The sequence below is a fragment of the Neopelma chrysocephalum genome, unplaced genomic scaffold (assembly GCF_003984885.1).
Source record: "Neopelma chrysocephalum unplaced genomic scaffold, ASM398488v2 Primary Assembly neopelma1_25, whole genome shotgun sequence".
Taxonomy (NCBI): domain Eukaryota; kingdom Metazoa; phylum Chordata; class Aves; order Passeriformes; family Pipridae; genus Neopelma; species Neopelma chrysocephalum.
Window position 1 is genome coordinate 22250140 of NW_020897694.1, and position 26364 is coordinate 22276503.

Genomic DNA, 26364 nt, shown 5'->3' on the forward strand with positions numbered 1-26364 from the left:
TCTGGGTTGCCACATCCTTTCTGGCAGATGCAGAGGTCATCGATTTCTGTCAGGTGGATACCATAACTAAGCTCCTTCTGAGAGGATGATGACCACAAGTTGAACTCACCTCGAGCTGATAGGGTAACAACACCGTGTGTGCCCTTCCATGTGAACTGCTAATTGCTGCACTGCACCCTCACTGACACCCCATGTCCTGTTTGCCTGATCTGATCACAGTGTTCCTGGTCACTTGTGTTCCCAAAACTGCGTGCAGTTGTGGGGGCGGTCATAATTCCCAGGCTTCCACAAGAGCTGCTGACACCTCCCCTTCATGGTGATTCTCTGCCCCAGGAAACCCTCTTGTGCACCAAGATCTACTGCTCCGCTGTAAATAGGCCTGGTTCCAGAGTATCTTGCCTCAGTGACTGACTTTCTTCTCATTCTACTTTTCATTCTGGCTACACTGGGGTGCATGATATCTTGAGCTTACATGAGGACTTTATCCAATATTGTCTATCGTCTTCAAAGGAAGATGAAAGTAAATTTAACCTATGTGAATTATTTTTAAATCTACCATAGATTGTGGGGCTACTTTATTTTTTTTTATTTCCCTGTGTTAACTAGTTTTTTTCCTATCATAAGTATATTAAGGTGATAATACTTTTAAGTTGATCATCTCTTAGTACTTTTATTCCTTCTGTATGCAGCTAGTTTCTTCTTGATAATGTCTTCAGTAACTTATCCCTCTCAAATTCATTATACTGTTCCATGTTGTGAACAGCAGGATTGTGATCCTTCAGCTAGCAGAGGCCAGAAAACAATAACATTATGTGAGTGCGAATGGTAGTTCCTTTTCTTTTTTTTTTTGTTTGTTTGTTATTTTGGTTTTTTGGGGGTTTTTTTTGTTTGTTTTGGTTTGGTTTTGTTTTTTTTCTTTTATTTGGTTTTGATTTGTTGTTAAAAGCAAACAACATTTTATTTCATTTACCAAGAAACCAGTTTATATGTCGAAATAATCACTTTTCAAAATATTTAGTGTTCTTTGATGTAAACAAAGCAAGACATTGACACTAAGGATGTTTTGATACTTATGTTGCATCTCCATCAGAACATATGCATATTGCACCCATGAAAATACCAAATGAAATAACTATGATCATGCTATTAGGATTAGCACTACATGAATTCATAATGTCAGAATTTGTTTTATTGTTTCTCTATTTCATTTCAAGTGTCCCATAATTTTCAACACATTTGATATTCACTGTGTTAATAGTGATCATTTGATCATTACTAATTCATTCAGAACTGTCATGGAAATTTCCACCAAAATCTCACCATAATTCCTATTTATAAAAACATTTAAGCCCTATCCTTAGATTATGATGACTGATGTTATTGATGAACTGAAGCTAAACAGTTTAGCTACATAGCGTCACTTCTACTGTAATCTCTGAAAATACGTTTTGACAGACATCAAAAACTTCAAGCTATAACCATGAAATAATACGTGTCATTTTTTGCATTCTTACAGAATTTTCATACTTCAGAAGGATAATTTTTAATCCTTTAATTGTGTTAATCTAATTATTTTCTGATTTTATAGGAAAAAAAGAGAGAACAGTATATTTTCAACAATACCATCTATTATATTTTTCAAGTTTGTTTGTGTTATGCTTACATAAAAATAATCCGAAATTGGTAATTTGAAAATGTATGGAGTTACGGTGGTGCTGTTTTTACCCCATTTCTTGATTTTGTTATTGGAAGGAAGGAGTATATTATTCAGTGAAAGCTGAAATACAACCCTTTGAGTTGGATTTCAATCATGTTTTATTCAATAGGATATAATTTTGCAAACAGTGACACTGGCTACACTGTTAATAATATTTGGCCTTAAATTCAAAATAACATCGTGGAATGTGAAACTACATTTCAGAAAATGAAAACCTGAACCTTTTTGCGTTGTAGTTTAAGCCCAGCTGGCAACTAAGCACTACACAGCCATTCACTCACTGCCCCCAGTGGGATGGGAAAGAGAACTGGAAGGGTAGAAGCGAGAAAACTCATGGGTTGAGGTAAAGAAAGTTTAATAGGTACAGCAAAAGCCGTGAACTAAAGCAAAACAGAACAAGGAGTTCATTCTCCACTTCCCACGGGCAGGCAAGTGTTCAACCATCTCCAGGAGAACAGAGCTCCAACATATGTAATAGTTACTTGGGAAGACAAAAACCATCACTCTGAATGTTCCCCCCCTTCCTCCTTTCCCCCAGTTTATAGACTGAGCAGGAAGGCATACAGTACAGGACATCCCTTTCGTCAGTTGAGGTCAGCTGTCCTGGCTCTATTTCCTCACAACTGTTTGAGCATCCCTAGATTGCTTACTGGGTGAGGTGCTGTGAGAGTCAGAAAAGGTCTTGACTCTGTAGAAGCACTGCTCAGCAGTAATAAAAACGTCTCTGTATTATCAACGCTGCTTCCAACACAAATCCAAAACATAACCCCATACCAGCTACTATGAGAAAAATTAACTCAGTACCAACCAAAACCAGCACAAGAAGTAATTTAATTGTTAAACTGTACCATAATGCTTTTTTTTTTGGTGGTCATTTATGGTCCAAAAAGGTTTAAATTAAATTGCACAGGTTCAACATAAGTGGAGGATGCTGTCACTGAAAATAATTTACAGATTAGTGAAAGATGCATGTTTGAATCTGTTCTGAGATAAAAGATACTTGAATCTGTAAATCACAGATCTTGGGCAAGGCTCTCATGTACTCAAGTTTGAATAAAAATAAGCTTACCACATCCAAGTATGTAAACACTCCAGCTGTTATTCCAGAAATATGTTGGTTTCCAGTATCATGTTTTTGCTAGCCCAAGGCATCTCAAATGACACTAGATACTTAAATAGACACAACTGAATTTTACTCTTAGAGTGGTATTTATTTGCATAAATACAGATATCTAATCTAATTTCAGTTTCTCTAAGATATTCCTTCTGGCCTTGAGCAGTAGCAAAAGATGACAATGGATATTTCACAAATTCTGTGTTATTCTCATAGCTTGGTGTACTTGTCTCAGATACTCTGGGGCATCTGCCTATGTTTAAGTCATTTCATAGAGCTCTAGATTTTCACTGACAAAAATGAAGTTATGAAGGTGAATTTGAACAACTTGCTCTCATTGAACATCCCTTTGTATGCTTCTTTATTTACATACTGCAACCTGGAGCTGAACTATGCCATTGAGTCAGAATTTAAAATTATTTCATTTTGTTTTTTTCATTGATTTGAACTGTCTTTTGAAAACTATATTGTAACACTACTTCTGAGTAAAGGACTGAATAATTTAGATTCCATTAAGTGGCATCTAGCTCTTCTAAAAGCACATCTTTACTATTTCGGACTCCCTTTTTGTGAGCTAGGTGAGTGAGTAAGCATGTGAAATAATCAAGTAGGATCTTGTCAGAGACTGAAATAGTTAATGATTTATGCATTCTAGGATTGCCAAGGGACTTTTGCAGGCTTTTGACTTTTGCATTATGCCTCTGATGGGCAGTTGGGCCCATCCCTCCCTTCAGAGCTGAAGATGTTGAACCCTAAAAAGGCAAGAAGATACCTCAGATGGGCAGTTGGACCCTAAAAAGGCAAGAAGATACCTCAGATGGGCAGCTGGGCCCACCCCCCTCTCTGCCAATTTTAAAAAGGCGGGAACCAGGCCAGACCCAGAAGCTCTGTGCAAGCCCAGGGAGAGGCTGGAGGCTTGAGACATGGCCCATGACACTGATCATGGATATAATAACTCACAGCTCCTTGGGGTGTGGGGGTTTTTCCTTCTCCCCCACCGCCTGCGGATCAAGACCACCGCTCTCAAGATTACCAAGCTACATTCCTGGATCCACTAAGTGACCATCGCTCTCAAGGTTGCCAAGCTGCATTGCTGACTTCAGTGAGTGACCATCGCTCTCAAGGTTGCCAAGCTGCATCGCGGGATCCAGTGGGCGGTGACTATATACATTTCTTTTTCACTCTCATCTTTTCTTTACTCTTATCCTGTTTTCTCTCCCCTGTGCATTCCCCCCCCCCCCAAAGGTTATCTTTATGTTGCATCGTTATATGACAACACCCAAAACGCTGGTTTACCTGATGATGCAAAATTGTTAAAATAAATTTTGGCAATATATGTTTTCAGACACCGATTATTTAGTGTCGTTTCGCTTTAATCCACCCCAAGGGAAGTATTGATAAAATCCTGAGTTACCCCCCTCCCCTGTCTTAACAGGTCTTTATTAAGCTCTAATGTCAGTGGTTCTTCAATAAACTCCAGTACTCCAAAACCACCATGGATTAATTTGTGTCACTGTAACAGAAGGCACGTACCTGCCACTGGCAGTTTTGTGACAACTCATTGTTCCAAAATGCTCTCCCAACTTTTTGTGGCGGTGCTACCTTACATCAAATCCACAAGCAATCAGCTATGAGACCATGTAAGTACATTTGCTTTTTGTAAGGAGACGGGGGAAGAGGATCTGATTCCAAGATTAATCACTGGTCAAATTATAATAATAATGGCCAGTCTTCGCGAACGAAGATTTTGGGAAAGGTCTTTTACCTTTCAAGCCTGCGCAATGGATTTTTTAGGTGAGACACAGCATGCGCTGAACTGAGCCCACCCTTTAATCCTAAGGTTCATCTGCCAGGGCCAAGCAAGCTTGGACAATAGCAGTGAGGTCCTCAGGACGTAGGTTTGTTTAAAGTGACCATCTCATAGATGGATGGCCTCACAGGGCTAACGGGTTCCATCTACCCAGGGGGCTGGGAATCGAACCTGGGTCGCAGCAGTGAGAGTCCCGCATGCTAACCACTAGGCCACCAGGGGTCCCCAACTGGCCAAATTACAACCTTTGGAATCCCTTTGGTTCAGAGTATTTACAGGTCCTTGCTCTGGCACATAAGGATCAGTTGGAGCAAGCATGCCAGACCTTGCTATCCCGGCTGACTTTCATTTCAGAAAATCTATTCTAATAGGATTTCCTGGTATGGCATTGTTTAATTTTATTTATCATTCTCACTTAATGTAATTTAATTTTTCTCTTCCCCAGTGCCATCATTGTCTGTTTATATGAATGTATATGCTCCACATCTTCTTTGAAAAGGAAATTGTCTTTCAGCTTCTTAGTCTTGATATTACATTTCTTTTCTTTGAAGAATCTATGAGTGTATACTAAGGCAAAGTCAATCCAATTACTGCCTTAATCTGCCCATAATTTTTTTTCTTGCCTACATGCTACTCCAAAACTTTCTACATATATTTCAGATATTTCTAATTAATTAGAATTGCACTATACTGTTTGTGGTACTTGTCTGAACTTGTCCTTGAATCTGTTACAGGAGGGCTGCTGTGAAGAGTAAATAGGTTCTTACATTGTATTAGATATAGACTTTTGTCTTCAGTGATGGAGTCCTTTGTTCATAGAACCTAGTTGAAAACAGTAACAGTATTCTTTACAAAAAAAATAAAATTAAGAATACAAGTAATTTTTTTATTAGAACACCAGAAAACAGGTTTGAAAGCAAATATCTAATATACTTTTGTATCTCACATATTAATCAAAACTAATTTTAAAGATCTTTAGTTATGAAGGTAGTGTTACCTTCCTATTAAACTCCTTTTGCACTTTGAGATCCTTACTTAAAAAAGAAAAATTAGGAGTCCTTTATTTAAATATTTTTTTGTCTTTTTTGTGGTAGACATGAAAGCATTCTTTCTTTCCTGCTTTTCAGGTAAAGTTTGCTTGTTTTTGACATTTTGAGATTGATTATCATGCTTTCTCACCACTTCCTTTCTATTAAAGTCACCCTGTTCTTCCCAATTTACTTAGTATATAATACTTTTTTCTACAAGAACAGTGACTAATAACAAGACCAGCTTTAATATCAATTCCAAATTCTAGATACTTGTCCTTTATTGGAAGCAGATTTTTTTCCTTGATGAACCTCCAATATTTGCTCTAAGATTTACTTATTTATTATATGTGTATGATACATAATAAAGAGATATATATATATATGACTGAAGAGTGAGTATGTATCTAGCTATTACATGAATTCATAATGTCAGAATCATGATTTTTTCCTTTTTCTCTTGACTTCAAGTACATCAACTTCAATAACCTTGTAAACAAGGATGATACCTATTCTCCTGGTCATGGCAAGTTTCCCTACTTCCAAGTTCACTGGTATTCTTCTAGAATCAGTGAAGATTTGTGCACCACTAACTGCAAACAAGCCTGGAATGAAGACTGAGCTTTCAGGGATCCCCTGTATAATACACTCTAGTATTTTTCTGTTATTAATAAAGCTACAATTGCTAAACAAGTAGGTGCAATATTTCAAGAAAATAAGATAATACACTATATATATATAAGAATAAACACACTCTGACTATATGTGTAGCGACTATACATTGTTTAATTATGTTAATGATCATATACACTTATATTAAATAGAGGTCACACATTACCTATGATTCTAAGCCATGCATCTGGATTAGCCATTATGTGGATCCCTAATTCCTCATAAAATAGTCTTGAGATCTGACCACTATATGTCCTTGGTTTTTTTGCTAAAATAAGACCCAGCAAATATGCCCTGTTATAATTTATTTTAGTTTGCACACCAGCAACATTAGTTTAGAGATTAATGTTTTCTTATCCTCATGTGTATTCTGACAGCCTTGTAATAGCTAAAAGACAGATTTCACTAACTTTGAAAGTTACTCAAATTGTATTTCACTTGTTGGTTAAAAAAATAAAATCAACAAAACTTCTAATCTTGGGATAAACACAGTAACTGAAGTTGATGTCCCTCGGTTATGTAAAGATGTATGACTCACAGTTCCTTTCTGAAAATAGTCTAAATAACTTTATTTTGAAATATTGTTTTTGTCACAAATAGTGATGTCAGTGTTGCATGTGAACAGAATGGTTAAATGACTGAAATTAAGAGAACATTTCAATCACACATATTCATTTCTAGTGGGGATTAAGTAAAAAAGAAATCTTTTCCTGGTCTTATTAGTTGTGAATTAGGCCTTTCACTGAGTTAAAAGAGTAGGATGCCTGCCATGAAATTAAAAGAGCATAGTTAGAAACAAACAAAAAACCCCAGCCTTTTTCACATTAAGACATTGATGGTGGCATTCATCTACAATTAGTTGCTGGAATTATTTAAAGGAACCAATGATCCACATGAAGGTCATTGTACTATGAAAAACACTCTTTGTTAAAAGTAAGAATCTTAAACTTGCATCCTAGATTTTTTGAAATTAAATGTTTTTCACAGAATAGGCCAGGTACTATTTTGTTCTTATTAACCATGGAGAGAAAATTAGCAAAGTTCTAATAAAGATTAACCTTTAATGAATTATCCCTATAAAATAATTCCTTCAGGGAAACAAAGGCAGAGCTACCTACCTGCTCCAACAGTACATCTTTTTTTCAATATTCTAAGCTAGGTACATAAGCACAAGAAATGCAGGGAAAATAAGCAGGGAAAAAGTTTCAACTTTTAGAGAATTCAATCTCATTTGCAGGTAAAAATTTACAGGAGAATTACCATAATATTTCAAGTCAGTGTTTATCAGTGTTTATATTTTGACTTAGATGTTGAACCTAAATGCCACCATAAATTTCAGATTTTTTTTAATAAAAGTGGAAAAGTGGACCAACACAAATTTTTGCCTACAGTAAGAAGAGTTTTCTTGACAAGAACTACTTTGTAGTTAAATTTACTATTTCACAATTGTTTATTTTTATATTTTATCAAAATAAGAAGAAAATACATCTTATTGCAAACACGGTACACTACTAAGCAAAAGCCACTCAACACTTCAAGATAATAATTTCTTGTTTCTTGAGAGATGAGATAATTTGCTTAGCTGAATATGGGATTACAACAGGTATGACACTGCAGCCTTTTGTTTTGTTCTGCTTTGTAATTGTCAAACAGAAAAAAACCTTCCAGAAAGAAAAATATTGAAAATTTTAAAACATTAGGGTAGATTCAAATGGATTCAAATATTAGTCACATTGATCTCAAAAGATAGATATTTTTTCCAATTTCTTAATATCAACATAATACAAGCTGTTTCACTGTCTTAAAATCGGGGATTTAGATGCTTTGGGTCTTGAAGTTTTGTATTATATGATGAAGTATCTACAGCGGATTGAGTTTGGCTGACTGCCAGGTACCCACCATGCAGCTCTATATCTCCCATTTCATCAACAGAATAAAGGGAAAAAAATACAACAAAAAGGTTTTTGATTATGTTAAGGACAGGGAATGTCTGTAGTAATAGGACAAGGAATAATGGGTACAAATTGGAAGAGAGGAAATTTAGGGGAAATTTAGGTAGGATATTAGGAAGAAATTCTTTACTGTGAGGGTGTTGAGGTACTGGAACAGGTTGCCCAGGGATGTTGTGGATGCCCCCACCCTGCTAGTGTTCAAGACCAGGTTGGATAAGGTCTTGAGCAACCTGTTATAGTGGAGAATAAAAAACTGTTCACCTTGAAAACATAGATTTCTTGTAGAATCTCGAAAAAGAAACAGCATTTGTAATATCAGGCAGATGGAACCTAGTCTTAAATAAGAAATCAAATTTAGAATACAACATTTTCTTCTTTCTGTGCACTTCATAGGTTACGATGCTTGTTTTCCTACATCTTTACATTGTGAGATGATTTTCTTAACGTTAGAGACATTAATCATGCATCTCTTCTCTTGTTACAAAGCAGACACTACAAATCACAACAAAACCATTAATGCAAAGAATGGATGAAGTGACTACAATAAATCACTTCAAAGACACTTTTGTCACTTTTGTTCTTCAGTTTTCGTTAGGTCTATTGAAATTTTCAGTACAGTCTTTTGCAAGTGAAATTTGTCTTTTGTTGAGTTTTAACTTGTGAAGGTGATTGGACTTTCTGGAAATGTTAAACTCTGCTATAGCTTAATTGATCATTTTTTGAAGATGAATGGAAATCATAGACTTTATGGACTGATTAACTTCTCTTTTGCCTAGATATGGAATATGAATGAAAATTTTAATTTGCCTGGTTTCTTTACCTTATCATTAGATAATGATGTAAAATGGAATCTTTTGAGTTTTCCATGGTAAGAACTTAACAGTGTTATGAAGGGATGACTGTACTGCACTTTTTCATGAGCAAATTGATTATCATAGAATCATACAACCAGAGAAGGGTTTGGGTTTTAAGGGACCTTAAAGATCATCTAGTTCCAACCCCTCTGCCATGGACAGGGAACCTTACACTAGACCAGGTTACACAGAACCCCATCCAGCCTGGTCTTGAACACTTCCAGGGATGGGGCATCCACAGCTTCTCTGGGCAACCTGTTCCACTGCCTCATTACCCTCATGGTAATTAATTTCTTCCTTATATCTGATCTAAACTTACCCTTCTTCAGCTTAAGGCCATTCTCCTTTGTTCCATCACTACATGTTCTTGTAAAAAGTCCCTCTCCAGACTTCTTGTAAGCCCCTTTTATGTACTGGAAGGTGCTATATGGTCTCCCTGCAGCCTTCTCTTCTCCGGGCTGAACAGCTCCAGCTCTCAGGCTGGGAGAGGTGCTCCCACCCTATGATCAAGTTCATGGCCCTCCTCTGGACTCATTCCAACAGGTCAATGTCTTTCTTCTTGTTGGGGGATCAAGAGCTAGATGTAGCATTGCCTAATGTAATTCTCATTTTGGAGAAGTTTAAGCATATCTTTTAGTACAAGACACTTAGTATACTTAATACACACATAGTGATTCTCTCTATGAACCAAACACATATGAAGGGCACACCCATAGTATAACTATGGCAATACAGTAATTTTTCTGGACATAACTGGATTTTCAGTCATTTCATTGCTTTCAGCTGGGAGATGATCTGAAAGGTGCAGTGACAGTGACACATCACTTGTAAGACTAAGCAAAAAAGGAGTGTGATAAAAAGGGGACTTGGTCTCATTTGTTGTTTTTTTTCTTGTCTTCATAAAAATTAGAGACAAAACCAAACAAAAATGCTATTTGAATATTTTGTCTAGTATATTTAGATTCATTTAAAGAAAATCTCTGGCATATTTACTACAGAAAGAAAGCAGTGATTTTGAACAAATATATCACATCTTTTTCTCCATGTACTAGTTTCTCAGACTTGTTCTAGATAAAGACTAAGTCTAGATGTATTAAAAAACTGACTCATGAAATATTACTATATTAATGGTTTTGGTTATTTATGGAATGTTATGAGATTTTTTTCACGAGAAATACTCAGCTCTATACATATTTTCCTTATTCATTTATTGCAGATGGCCAAAAAAATATGTTAAGAAAAAAAAGTAAAAAAACCCCAAAAAACATGCTGTGCTGTGCAGTTTTCTCAGAATAAAAAAGAAAAAAAAAAAGGAAAAAAAATAGAAGCCTTATCATTAATCACTTGACTGTAGTTTGTAATTTTCCCACAATGTACAGGGAACATTCTGGATTATACACAGACTTTTGTACCAAATAATATAACTAATATATTTGTGAAGAAAAATTCTATTCTCTTGCAAGAAACAGTGATTGGAACACTTTGAAGTTCAGGAAATCTTGACTGTTTATGAAACTGGAAAAATTTCAAAAGAGAAAAAAAATATTTTTGCTTTTTCCTATTCTGAGAAATTAGATCATAGTTATATCCGTGTTAGATTGTCTTGGACCATTTGGTCATCATAAATACTTGAATAGCTCTTCCTTGTAGGTCCCTGCATTTTCAAGACAGAATTTACTTTTCAATTACTTTGCAAGGATCTTGAAATACAAGCACAAATGTCTAGTACACAGTGGTTAAAAATTCTAATTCATTATTTCTATCCAGTGATAATAGTTTACTAGTTTGCCACAGCTATGGAAAAATATTAGAGAGTCTGTAATGACCCAACCACTTTAAATGGGAAATCAGCTTACATCCTCCCCATACAGATATATCTTAATAGTATTTTTAGTAAATGTGTACTTGTCAAATTTTTCATTGTTAATAACTAGTAAATTTTCTTAACATATCTGTTAAACAGTAATTGCAAAACAGAAACTCAGTAAATCTATTCATTTACTGAGACAATGATGAGTGTCATCAAAGAGATGAGGTGTTTTAGAATTTTAAAAATACCACACCTTCTATAATTTCCTTAGGAATCTATAGACTTTTCTGACAGAAAATTGTCCTTCCCTGTATTCTAAAGGACAGAAAAAATATCTAGATAAATGACATAATTCTCCATTACTGTCAGAGACTTCAGAAAGTTGAATAACTGAAATAGTTCACAATTACAGGTCAAAAGCTATATTATACCCAAAGACTCTACCTGGCTCAGACAATTCCATTTCATTTTCAGGAACGGTTCTGTGTGTATGTTATTTCACAATAATAGCTGTATCCACTATAGTTAGGTTTTTCTTGGATGCTACTTAAAGCACTGTCATTCTATAATATAAAAGGAAAATAGTATCAAAGATTATATGTCAAATTTCTTAATGGTTACACAAAATATAGTCTTACATTCCATTTGAATCAATCATTAATAGATCATGTATGAGCAAATATAAAGATATGCTTTTTCATTTTTGTTTTCCTATATGTAAATGCATTATTTGGGCTGAAAAGTCAATGTTGCTTTTTACCCTTCTTCATTCTGTTGACATGGCTTTTAATCATATTTTACTCATGTTACCATCCGTAAAATATTCTGAACTCCTGATTTAAAAAGTTGACTTGCAGCACCTTTTATGCCAAATATTGAAGGTGGGTTATCATGGAACTAGAAATGGAGGATCCATCAATTCAGATGAACAGAAAAAGATCTGGATTCAGTTCAAATCTCCACTCTATTACAGAAAAATTGGCTTCTACTCCTATGGTGCTGAATCCAAGGACATCGGTGCTCAGTACAATCCATGTGTATAAGTGGAGTCATGGTCAGCCTCTCTAATGAAGACAAGTGCTTTTCATCTTGAAAATGGCACATCTGGAAATATTTGGACAACAAAAATATGGTGCTTGTAAGACTTCAGGGTCAGATTGGAGGTATCTAGAAAATGTAACTGACTGTAACTGTAGGCACTGCTTGAATTGCTGTTTGAGATTGAGGTGAATTTTGGTTTCATTAGCAACAATTTCAGCAGATAAAACCCGTGTCATTGTTAGCACTTCACTTTCAAGTCCCAGATACTAGCACACTAACCTGGTCTATGATGCCCTCAGCTCAAACACTGGTGAGGTCACACCTGAACTCCCAAAGATGGTTAAATGAAGGCTGAGGGCATTGATACTTTTTATCCTATAGAAGAGGAGGCTTGGAAGACGGTGATCTCATCAATGTATATAAATAATTAATTTATTAATGGTCTGGATGATGATTCTCAGAAAATTGCAGATGACACTGAATTGTGAGAAGTGACTGAATTTGACTTCTGAAAAAGTCAGATGAATCAAAAATTTATCTTATATTTGCTTTCTCATACCTTCAGAAACTAAGCTGGTAAAATCCATGCCTTGATAGTCATAGAGATGTGATACAGGAATCATAGCAAAGGCTACTGTTTAAGTTCACATAGCTTAGACAATGCTGTTAGTGAATGATTTGTTCATTTGTTAAGGAATAGTGTCTATTGCAAAGCTGGTATTGTGCCAATCCTAATCAGTCTAAACGACATGTGCATGTCCAATATGAAATCGGAAAGTATCTAAGAACTAGAATATAAACAGTTCAGAGTAGAAAATAAGAGTCATCAATAACAGAGCAGTTCACATACTAATGGCTGGTTATTTGCAAAGCTGAAACAGGAAATCACTTTCAAAGAAATAAAACTCCTGATAGAGACACGAACTGTGATTTTATGTATAATAAACACCTATGATCAAAGTAAGAGAGGGATATGAGTTGTGATGAGAGACATTTAGAACATAGGAAACTCTCCAAAGAATATTTTTTCAACCTTAGCCACTGGTGTCTAACAGAACATTAAAAATTTGAAAGCAAAAACTGTTGAAACACCAGGAATGATTCCTACAGCTGAGCATATGTTAGGATGAATTTGTAATTATTTCACTTGTAATCTTTTGTTTCACACAGTTAATTAATTGTTGACTTTCCCTCAGGTTTAATTACCTTTTATTACTTTTTCATTAAGACTGCTTAGCTCTGAACAAGATGCATCTAGATAAAACTAGCATAGAAAAGCATTGACTTCCAGCTATGATAAAATCAAGACCTGTTTTTGAGTAATACTAGATGATGCATCTCAGGATGAATTTAAAAATTCCAGTTCTGGAATCTATTTCTTGCCAAGGTGAAAAGATGGTGAACGTGCACCTCCTTTTTCTAAGCAATTACCCTAATTTCTGAGGGAACCAGTTTGTCAACCTTTTATGGAGTAACATAATTTGATTAATGGATTATGGAGTAGCATAAGTTGATTAAATATCTTTTTACCAAATATTTCAAATTGATGAAACCAATTTTCTAATTAAAAAAGCTAACTATAACTCCCCAAAAGCAAAGTGTCAAACAAAAAAGTGGGTTTTCATTCTTTTGTTTCTTATGTCATCCATGGTTCCAACATATCTGTAATAGCAAATGATAAATAAAAAAGGATTTTAAAGTACTAAGATAATTGGAGCTCAGGATGTGGTACTTAAAATTGTTTTTGACATTAGAACTTCAAAATCATCACAAAAAAAGTTATCAAAATATCTTGCTTAGTTTAACATAGTAGGCAAAAATAGGGGGAAAAAAAGGATTTTATCCCAGTCTACTCATCCTCTATACCTAAGCATTGAGTTATGTACCTCTGTATTTTCAGTGTGCCATCAATATGTACTAGTAAATCAATGTCAGTTAGTTGTACCATTAGCAGATATTTTTAATCTGGCTCACTTAGTTGGGTTACTGAAGCATGTGACTCAAAATATTTTCATCAGCTTTACTCCCATATGCCACTGATTTCTTCAGTCTATAAGCATGTCACATAGCTTCTGGGTATGCTGATTTATCCATCTTTGCTAAAATTTTATCCATGTGTCTAGCGGCATTTCACACAAAAGTGAAAATGCTTTCACTAGAAATGTCCATCCCGGCTTGCTTTACTAAAAAAACATAGTAAAAAAATCATAACACTAACATGTGTTACGTTTGTAATGACAATTTATTAATTATAGTTCATAGAAAACTTTTATTTCCTAAAATTCTCTATTATTCTTGAAATTATAATAATTTGTGAGTTTTAATTAGTAAATATCAATATAATTTGAATAGTATATAAGATTTAGTCAAGGAACCAAACCGCAAATGAAAGTCAGTTTCTGGATTAGTATGCTAAGACTTTAAAAATATTATACCCATGTTTTACATGAATTTAACAAAATAAACTTTTTACACAGGGGAAATGAATAAACATTTACTTATCTGTGATTCAGACATGATGAAGGAACAGAGCAATTAATTAATTGCTTTATCTTGCCACTTAATAATACAGTGCATTTTGCAGAGGAAAAGGAATCCAATTGTTATAGTAACAACCCTGTAGTATGTCTTAAGACACAAAGATATAAACTGAGTGAGTAAATTTAGCATTGAAGCAAGAAAATTTCTAGTAATTTCTGCAGAGAGATTTCAGAATAATTTTTAAATTGGATCATAACAAGCACCAGCCTCCACTAAATTGTTAACATAATACAGCAGAGCACAGACACTCTCTCTGAGTTCTGTGCTTATATAGGTGATACTCCTGTCTCAAATACATTTTCTGAAGTACCTTTAAGAATTGTCTAAGCATCACGTGTCTCAGGCTTTCTATAATAAAAAAGGACAATTATGTTCCCATGGAGAAACAAACATTTTTTTATGCATGTTAGTTTTAGAGCTAGCACAAAGATGAGAATCAGACAAACCAATGTAATGTTAGAACCTCTCACAGTTTCAATTAATATTAAAAACCAAAAAAGTTGTTGAAAGTTTGTCAGGGGACAGGATTAGCTTCTGACTTCACCCTTCCAAATAACTTATCTACCAAACTGAGAAGAAGGACAGACTCATAGCTTAGGTTTGTTCTTCCAGACATACCTAAACTTCTCCAAGGGAAAAGAACTGATGTGTCAGGTTCGGTTCCTTTGACTAAGCATGCATCTGGGGGGGCAGCATAAACAAATAAATAAAAATAAAGGACCTTATGTTTTCTTTCTCAATGTGTTCCAATCCATTGAATCAAATCTCTGACCAGCTGCCACCCATTCCCATTATGATCTTTCTAGGTTTGTTTGAAGGGTAGTAAAACAAGTATTCTCTTTTCGTTACTGGTGGCCAGTTGATTAAGGCACTATCTTAGAGTTAGGAGGTATGAGTCAATTTCTGTTGCGTTGGATAAGAGTCCAGAACACTTTGGTTAGAAATCTATGTAAATGTGAATAGCTGCTACAACACCTGTGGTAGCACCTCTACATTTGGCTGTTTGTCCATGATAATCTAATTTATGTTTATGCTTTGAGTGAAACTATCACTTCCATAACAGCTTCTGAGGATATATTAGAAAGTAGTTGGTAGGGATGTAGAAAAGGTGACATTATGCTTGTCATGTATTCATATAAACTTTTATTATGTTTCAGTGAGAAAGAGAGGAAATAATATTGTCCCAGCTAATGTGGTGTCATATCAAGTTGTAGTTGCTTAGGGTGGAGGAATCACTTGTTTCAACATAAAAAAAATCCTCACCTTTGAAATGGAGGTGTCTTAAATACTAGATATTAAGGCATTATTTAAAACATTTTTGATCATATGCTATAGTTTTACATTCAGTTATGCTTAAGGTAAACAAGGGACAGAATTTTAACTTGGAATATTAAGGAAATACCTTCTGTGCAACACTCCTATTGCAAACTCAGATCTACAAATATGGGTCTTTTGATGTCAAATTTTACATTGCAGTATGTTTCTCTTTTTTTACCCATTAAATCAAAACATACTTGCTGTGGTTTTGGTCATTTATGAAAGAAAAAAAATAACAGAAAAAGGAAAGTAAATGAACAGATTTTTAAGCAGTCATAGGGTTTAGGTTTATTTTTCTTCTGATTTCCACATACAAACAAACTGCTGTCAGCAAGTGCCAAGGTGTCTGATCACGGGTCTGACTAGCTGTTACATTTTTTGTCTGACATGGTAGGCATCTTCTTGCATTAAACTTCAGATGTCAGCAGCAATGAGGGCCTTTGCTTTTTCTGGAACTATAAAATTGGAAAAGACCATCTGCTCAGCCTTCTGTTATCTGAATTCCTCCCTAGAAATAGTTTTCAAGAATATATAAAGAACTGCAAAGAAAAAGATAATGTGCAAGATTTTGGTAATGTAGTTTTAACCCTTTCCTTTCACTTCATGAGACATATAATTTGTTAGACATGCTGAAAAAATGAAAACCAAAAGAAAATTTGTGTAGTTAACAACAGTTTAAGACCTTGAATTATTTAACGGCACAATTCTTTACTTTATAATTAATTTTTTTCTGCACAATTTTAAATGTTATTGGGATCATATATCCAATACATAAGATTCTTTAGATGTTCTATTCACATCCAAAGCTTGGGTAGTGTGCATTCAGCAGTAATCTGTGCCAGAACAAGTAATCTACTACTAGAACACTCCCAAAACAGCAACAGATGAAATATAGCCTATGTAAAGTTTAATTTGGAATAAAGAATGTGTATGGATTTCTTTGTGAAAATTACTGTGAATAAAGGATTTTTTTCTCTCCTAAAAGAAGGTCCACTCTACAACTGCTTAATGCTGAGCTTGTATACAGAGTTTTTTATTCACACTTCATTGCCTGTATACCCTGTTTCCTGATTCAGCAATGAGAGCACAACATAGAAGTTATCTGGCAGTATATAGAACACTGGGGTCCCAAATATGAACAATGCCAAACACAAAGTTAACTTTGAAAGCCAGCAAACACCTTCCAATTCATTACAGTTGCAATGAGTGTAAAGGTAACTTTATTTTAATGCTCAGTATTTATACAGACAGAAATCTGATAAATATTTAAAATGTTTCACATCAAACAAAAATTAAGTCTATGGGAACATTCTCATTGTCTTGAATGAACTGTGGAACAGGATTTCCCATCATTAGCCCCTCACTGTTTGGGAAACATGAAATATCCTAGGCTGTAGAGCTATTAGGTTTTTTGATATGAGCTTACTGCAATAGTTTCTAACACTGAAAATTTTTCCTATTTTCTCTCTATTATTACTTGGAAAAGAAAAAAACCCAGTGTAATTACATTTTCCATAGATCAGAGTTCATTTGAAATATACTGTCACAACTTAACAATTCATCTTGTAACATTGTGTTTATGTGATGGAAAGTTTTTAAAAAATCATACAACAGCTCATTTTTATGTGGAGCATCTATTGTTATCCTTTGTTTTTCAAACTCAAACAAGAAAACTGTTTCCATAGTTTGTTTCATTAAGAAGACAGATGTGACTGGTAGTGTGCCAGCATAGTTTTATTATCAGCTGATGACAGAGTATTAAAAGCTATAGTCAAGAAAAAACCACACAGCATTCAGTGCTTGGCTTTTCTATATTATTTTAATATAACTTTGCAAAGCAAACCTTATAAGTTTTACTGGAAAAATACACAACTGTTGATACTGCAATTTGAAAGTAATCCCGACTTCCTTTCCTGAATAAAGTAACAAACCAGATTAGTAACTTGAAAATTTAAGATTTTTGAGTAGTTTTAATTCTAGCATTAGCATCTTTCTGAAAAAAAACATGCACAGAAAGGCCCCAAGTATCTTCTATATTGGAATTAGTATGAAACTTGAGCAGGGCTTTACTTCAGAAAAAAGCAGATCTTCATTTAAAAATTACACTTTATTTATAATTATCTAAATAGCACATAATACTAATAATTACAAAAACTATTATTATTGTATTTTTATTAGTGAATATTATATAACAGCTACTCAGAACATAAAAGTCTTCCTTCTTCCTAATTATCTAATCCTAGATTGAACAAATGCCACCCAAACAAAATTTTCCTATAATATTTTGAAACCTAAACACTTGGATACCCCTGTGTTTCTCTACAGTACAGCAAAAGATTGGAGCCAATTTCCTAACTATATAACCACTAGGTTATACAGGGTGAAGAAATAACCATTTAATATTTTAGGGTTTCTTTTTTCTTTCTGAGAGGTGAAGCCCACTGTGATCTGACTGGAAGCAAAACCTCTATGTGGCCCTTGAAGTTTAAGTCTATATTTTCCTCTTCCAAAGTTTAGTTCAATTAATCTTTCCCATGCCAACATGACCCTTCTTTTTTCTTCTCTGGCTGGGGCAAAAAAAAATGAGGTCTTCTCAGCGACAATAAAAGTTGTATTTCCATTGCTGTGTAAAGGTCTAGGTTGTTATGCCAGGAAGCAGCCTTAGTATTTACCTTGTCGGCATCTGATGAACTATACTTTTCTTCAACTACCTACGAAATTCTCATTTTTCTTTTTAGTGGTTGTTGGGTACTCTTCAGTAAGGAATAGATAATTTGCTGAATCTTACTTTTTACTTCAGGCTACACATTAAAATATGCAAAAAAATTAAACAGACATTATATGTAGAGGCCTTTTTGTTTTTCTGACTGTAACAGACCAGAGATAACAGAAATCAAACACTCTTAGGTGTAATAGGTATAAGGTGACAAATTTTCAACCTGTATCTCTCAGATAAACTCAAGGTATGATCATAGCATATATAACTTGCTTCAGATAAATCTATTAGCCACTTCAAAATATTTAAAAAAAACTCAAATAAAATGTATGATCAAGACAAGTGCAATACATCTTGAATTTTGAATTACCAGGATGCATTTTCTAGGATAAATCTTATTTTATATCTGTTCTTGATAGAATGTCAGTCATGGCTAGGCTTCCCGAACGAAGATTTGGGAAGGGCTCTAGCCACGTTTCTTGCAAGCGCGTTGGTGGTTAAAAAGGCCAATACGAGAAAGGCAAGTCCAGTTGCAAAAGACACAGCAGAAAGACTCCTTAGATGGTAAATTCTGCATGGCTCGGTTCTTTCTGCGTTGTCTTTTCTCCTCAAGACTGATCCTGCGCGCTTTCTCAAAAGCATCAGCAGCGATATAAATGGTCTGTCTCCAGGCCTCCCGATTAGAGGCCAGAGTAGACCAGTTATGGTGATCAATATGCCCGAGGCTGAGTTGTTGCTTCAGGGAGTCCTTGTATCTTTTCTTCGGAGCTCCTCTCTTGTGGCAGCCGGTGGCAAGTTCACCATAGAGCAGGATCTTAGGGAGGCGGTGGTCCTTCATCCTGGAGATGTGCCCTGCCCATCGCAGTTGTGTTCTCAGTAACATGGCCTCAATACTTGTGATTGCTGCCTGTTCAAGAACAGATGTATTGGTCACATAATCTGACCAGTGGATGTTTAGGATTGTGCGGAGGCAGCATTGATGGAAGCGTTCTAGGAGACGCAGGTGGTGGCGGTAGATGACCCATGATTCGGAACCATATAAGAGAGTAGACAGCACAATGGCTCTGTAAACACTGATCTTGGTTCTTTTCTTCAAGTGTTTATTACGCCATACTCTTTTATGGAGTTTTCCAAAAGCACTATATGCCTTCGCTAACCTATTGTCTATCTCCCCGTAGATCTTACCATCTGAGGAGATGAGGCTGCCTAAGTAATTAAACTGTTGGACTGATTTGAGTTCTGACTGGCCAATGGTGATGCGGGGATGATGGAGGACTTCCTGAGGTGCAGGTTGATGGAGAACTTCAGTCTTCTTTAAGCTGACTTCCAGCCCAAAGATCTCAGCAGCATCTGCAAAGCAGGATGTTAAACGCTGCAGGGCTGCTTCTGTGTGGGCGACAAGGGCAGCGTCATCAGCATAAAGTAGCTCCCGGACAAGATGGTTTAGGGTCTTAGTGTGGGCCTTCAGTCGCCTTAGGTTGAATAGGCTTCCATCAGTACGATATCGAATGTAGATACCGTCCTGATCATCGAGGTCTGCCGTGGCCCTTTGGAGCATCATGCTGAAAAAGACTGTGAATAAGGTAGGAACGAGAACGCAGCCTTGTTTCACACCATTCTTTATTAGAAAGGGCTCAGAAAGTGTGTTGCCATATCTGACTTGGCCGTGCTGATCCTCATGAAGTGAGATGGTCATTTTAAGGAACTTGGGGGGACAACCTAAACGTTGGCTCTGAAGCCACACTGAGATTCAGGTAGAATTTCTTCTGCTATAGCGGGTATTAGTCTGTTCAGGAGTATTCTTGCCAAGATTTTGCCAGCAATGGAGAGCAGAGTAATACCACGGTAATTTGAGCAGTCTGATTTAGTACCTTTCTTCTTATACAAGGTGATGATGACTGCATCACGAAGGTCTGAGGGTAGTTCGCCTAGTTCCCAACAGCGCACCACAAGCTCATGAAATTTAGCATGGAGTGCAAGGCCCCCATGTTTCCAGACTTCAGGTGGAATTCCATCAACCCCAGCTGCCTTGCCGATTTTCACCTGCTGTATGGCCTTGAGGGTTTCTCCTAAAGTGGGGGCAGTATCTAATTCGTATTTCACTGGTTGTTGTGTGATGGACTGAATGGCTGTGTCTTGGACTACACGGTTGGTACTGAAAAGAGACTGAAAGTGTTCAGACCATCGATTCAGAATGGAGGTTTTATCTGTCAGAAGCGTTTGACCATCTGCACTGAGTAGTGGGCTATGGACTTGGTATGTAGGCCCGTATGCTGTTTTGAGGGCCTCATAGAATCCTTTGTGATCCCCTGTATCTGCACAATAAATAGCTTTTGTTATTGACAACTTCAGGTACCCAGAAATGTTATGCAAGTGACAGTGATTATAGCTATAGATTCTGAAAGAACAACAAGGTCAAAACAATTCCATTTTTTTTTGTTCAGGATGGCATGAAGTACGTCTGATGTTAGACATGCAAAAGTCTCAATTTGTTATTCAAGTAGAATGATTTCAGAGACCATACTTCTGGTTACCATGCTTCTTTTCTGGTGCCTGGGTAAATACATAGCAATCAAATTAATCAAATCAAATCAAATATTCTTCCTTTTTATATTATTGTCTTTATGCATTTGATGAATGTATTATTCTTAGATCCTTATAGCCTGCAGTCTTCTGCCAGTAAGTTACATGCTAAGGCAAGATTTCAAAAACTCTTGTCAAAATTGTGAAGAAAAGTAACACACAAGTTCAGTATGTGAAAGAGAAAATAATCTGTCTCTTGTAGGAATTGACTATCTCTACACATTAAGTAAACTTTTAATTAAAAGGTAGGAATTATTATCTTCTCAAATAAAACAATGACTGCAGTGGGGTGCAACCATCATTTTATCAGTTTTAATTATCTCAGCTCCTCACACTTATCTTTCCTGACACTGACATATCATTCTTGAACTGTGAAGATCAACAGAAATGTTATGCTTTTTTATACTGTTCTGTTACTCTCAACCACAACAACTGTTTCCATTTCCTGAGTGATATGTATCTTTATATTTCAAAATGAATGAAACATTTATGAAGTTTCCTTCTGGTCACTGGGATGCTTGGAATGAAAAACTCCTGTTTAATTTTCAGTGAAACACACTATCCTGATGTTATGAATAGGATTAAAATTATGGAAGTACCGAAATTTATTCCTAAAAGTGTGTTCATTATTTTCTTTAAAGTCAAACTCCAAACTCCATACTAACTATCCTCAAATGCTGTAAAATTTATTACATCGAGTTGGTCCTAGACTTTGCTTTGACATATTCCATTTTATTTTTGATTGCACATGAAATTCTTAATTAGAAAAATAAAGACAATGTTTGATATTCCTGTGATATTTCTGTGATTCCCCCCCTCCTTTTTTTTTCCTTTAAACACATTGTAAAGAATTTTCTATTTCACTGGAATACTTTGAACTTCCAAAATAAATATTTTGAGTCATGAAAACCCATGATTGCAGTTGTAGGCACACAAAATAAGCTAAACTAAATAAAAATACCAAACTTTCGCAATTTGGTTTGCCCTATCTGGCCTCCATCTTCAGAGATCTTCAGAGATCTTTTCTTGTCATTTGATAGAATGAGCCTATAAAAGGAATTTAATTATTCTGATGAACAAGGAATAACAAAAATTCCATGTATTTACGTTTTTTGTGAGAATGTAACTCAGTCTCCCCAAAATGTGTTATATAGAGAGCAAGAAATTGTCTTGGTTTTGTGTCTGTAGTTGCAAAATAAAATGTTTTTTCTGTTCAGAAATGGTTGGACTGTGTTGGCTGGCAGCCCAGGAGTTGGTGGCTAATTTATCCAGGGAACACTGGAAGGCCAGCTGGGGAGTATTCACACTAGCAGCCAATAAAAAAATTAGAAAATCAGCTCTTTTTAGTGTAGAAGAGAAACTCAATATGCACAGAAGACAGTTAGGAAAGGAACTGGTTTTTTAGGCAATATCTGTGTGTGTCTCAAATCCTCTCTTCCATTTTGTTGTGTTAGATTAGTTAATGAAAAAAAAGTGTATAAACCCTACTTTCTTTCTGTTAAAAAACCAGATCTTAAATTATACAAGCCCACCTCTCAAGTAACCTCACATGATTTATTACTTTGAATGTCAAGTTTCAGATCAGGAAATTTCAAGGAAAAGAGGGAGCAGAAACTGTAAGATGTTGGACAGGAAAAATGACATCAAAAGTATGTTTTCTGCATCCTGAATATACTCTTCCCCTATATTCTACAATATCAAATGGGCAAAAGTTTGGTTATGAAGATTACAGCTTTCTCCTGACATTACTATCATATTTTTTCCTAATAGATAATCCTTTAGGCTTTAAGTTATCGGTGTCAGAAGGGTGAATTAATTCTTTTGTTTCCACTACTGATATTACATCTGATTTGTCACTGAGTCAGTGCCCTTAGTGATACTTCAGGCAGAAACAACAGAATGAATTATATAATCAATACCACTCCAGGAGAGCATTCACCCATAGACAAGAACATTAGATATTTACATTGTGTTCAGTCTTCAGTTGTTTATTGAATTGTTTTAAGGTTTAGTAGGAGGTCAGTGACTTAGGGGATAATTTATAAAAAAAAACGTCTGTGAGGGTATACTTCTGCTATGCCTATGGGAAGACTGAGAAAAAAATTGCAGGCTTGTAATTACTTTTAAGAAGACACATATCAGAATGAGACCTGCTGTGAGAAAAGTCACATGAAGATTGTTATATTTATGAAACAAACCTTATTACCATTACGTATTGTAACCAAGTTCAGACAATTTCACTACAATCTGATATGAATAGTGTTATGGCTTTGAATAAGCCCAGGATGTCTGAGATTAGAAAGAGTTTGAGAAGTCCTTGCCCAATCTGAAATAAGCCCAGAATGTCATACGGTACTTATAACTGTTTCATGGCTGGATTAAAAAGATGTAGTTACTATAGAATAGGAAGCTACGTAGGGGTAAAATTATGGCCAAAATATTGACGTTTTTAAATTACATGTCATTGTTTTAAGTAGTATACTATACAGTTTAGGAAATTGTATTCCTCAACTTTCCTTTTTATAAAGAGAATATGTAGTAAGAATTTATATTTATGACATAAATAATGTCATATTTATGTGAGAATAGAGACAGCATTTAAATACAAATACCCTTTGCAAGGGTTGGAACAACAGCACGCACATTTTGACACAAGGCAAAAACCATTATTTCCATAATATAAGCAAGAGCAAGACATGCAACACTTGACATCCCAGCTCCCTGCATATTTCTCCTTTCCTTTTTCTGCTTGTCAAGTAGTCAATGAGAACCAATTAAGACCAGTGTTCCCTCTGGGTAAAAAAAAAAATTCTATGCTCAGTTACTCAGAAGTGATACAGGTCTCCATTTGCACTAGTCTTTCCACTATTTCTCTTTTATATTTCAAATTCTCTTATGATTCAGAGTCTCCCCTTTACCTGATTTTTTTTTTCTGTATTAAGGAAAAGTACCAAATTTTATTTTTTTTTTCTCAGAAATCGATTCAGTGCAGTCTGATGTTCATTTTTTGTAGAACTGCCTTGTTTTTCTTTTTTCTCTTCTTTTCCACACCCACTCTTGTTACTTTATTTCCCAGTTATTTTCTCAATTTATCTGTCATTTATTCTAATATTTATACATACAACTAGCAGCTTATGTAGTCTGTGAGCAGTTACAGTGCTCTATGACTCTTTTAAGATTGCTTGTTACAGTATGTCTTTGGACTTTCCATTTTGGTGGTTATTGCCTTTTGGAGCACAATACAACCATGAATTTTAAAGAACCAAAAGACACACATCATATCATGATAATAGGACTTGGCTTGGAGTCCGTTCTTCTTCACATGAGTGTGACAGAAGCCAATGTAACTTCAGCTGGACAGCAGCAGCAATCACAGTACATTAAATAATTAAACTGAAAATTATCAAGACTTTGTCCTGATTTTGACAGCGATAGAGTTATTTTTCTTCCTAGTAGCTAGTACAGTGCTAGGTTTTGGATTTCTGATAAGAATAATATGGATAACATACCGATGTTTTAGTAGTTACTGAGCAGTGCTTACTCTAAGTCAAGGAGTTTTCAGTTTCCCACACTCTGACAGTGAGCAGATGCACAATAAGCTGGGAGTTAGCACAGCCAGGACAACTGACCTGACCTGGCAAAAGGGATATTCAACATTACAGAAAATCACACTCAGTAGATAAACTGGGGGGAGCTGATCACTGCTCAAGGACAGGTTGGGCATAGGTCAGTGGGTAGTAGGCAGTTGTATTGTGCCTCACTTGTTTTCCTTTGGGTTTATTTCTCTCTACTTTTCTTTCTTTTTTTTTTTTTTTTAAACTTAATTTCAGTTATTAAACTCAACCCACGAATTTTACTTTTTTTTTTTCCTGGTTGTCCTCCCCATCCCGTTAGGGTTAGAGTGGGTGGTGGGGGGATTTGGAAATGAGTGAACAGCCGGGGTTAAACTATGACAGACTTGTAACATTTTTTGCCCTCAGATACGTCTTGACTGATGAAGACACAGTTGTATAACAAGCTAAGATGACCATGCACCTTTTTGTAAAAGATCTGTCCCTTACAGTGATTGTACATCTTGTGTTATAAGGACACAAATCCTTTTTAATTCATTTGTCACAGTAAGCAGAAACTTCAATCAATCAAACCTTCACATAGTAACATTAAGGTTGCAACTGATGAATAAATCTAGCTTTTTTATAGCATTCAAACAAAAAAAAGGGTTTTTTAATAAAAAATGCATGGCAAAACTCTTCTTTTTTGGTGTCTTGAACAAGGCCAAATAGCAAATCTTTAAGAAAAAGTATATGGGTTAAATATTTTGCCAGCTAAAATGTCTAAACTGCTGTATTTCACACATCCAATCTTAAAATAATGAAAGAGAATGAAAGAAATAAAAGTTCCAAAAAATTACTATGGAATTGGATTTTCCTGGAAATGTTGAGTGAGTACAGAAGGCATAATGCATCTTTGTTTTGCATTATCGAGTAAGTCATGGCCTAAAATTTTTTTATGAAGGCTATTCCACAGCTCTCACGAAAGTATGTGCCAGTCCCATAACTTATAAATAGAGGAGGACTCCAGTTGTCTCTGAGATTAGCTGCTTGTGGCATGCTCCTAGCTACTGAAGAGATGAAGGTGAGCTTCAGAGATGTGTGCGGAACAAAAGACAAGGAGATTCTTTTGAGCTTAGGCACGGGCCAGCATAACTCCTAAAAGAGTACTGAAGACTCCCACAAAAAAGAACCACTGTGCTGGTTCTTTCAGAACATTTACTAAGATGATGTTTTGATGCATGAAGAATATGAGACAGAGGGAAGAATCTGGAAAGGAATGAGAGACTAACATGATTACTCACTTCTCTGGCATTTCTTCAAAACTGAACGTGAGCTGTCATTGCTGAAAGTTGTCTCATTTGCCCAAGCCAGCAGTTGTTTGGGAACAAATACTATTCTCTGATCTCAAGAAGTAATAATATGAATTTCTTTAGAACTTTTTATACTGGAAGATGTTAAAATTCTTTTAAAATCTTGTCAAAAAGAAAGAAAAAAATTAGAGAGAAAGATGAAGAGCTGAATTCTAAGAGAACTGTAGATAGAATCATCACTTATGCTCATGCCTTTGGCACATGAAGTTGAAATGTAAAATGAAAATAAATAATCAAGTGCTAGCTACTTTTATATACCCAGTTAAATTTGTCAAAATCTTCTTT

At 35.4% G+C, this 26364-nt stretch overlaps 1 long non-coding RNA gene across 1 annotated transcript; it reads left to right on the plus strand.

Annotated features, from left to right (window-relative positions):
• The first annotated feature begins 265 nt into the window (after positions 1-265).
• Positions 266-2220, plus strand: LOC113963335. Its single transcript, XR_003532753.1, has 3 exons — positions 266-369; positions 764-812; positions 1954-2220. It is a non-coding gene; the product is annotated as an uncharacterized LOC113963335 (long non-coding RNA).
• Positions 2221-26364: the final 24144 nt, after the last annotated feature.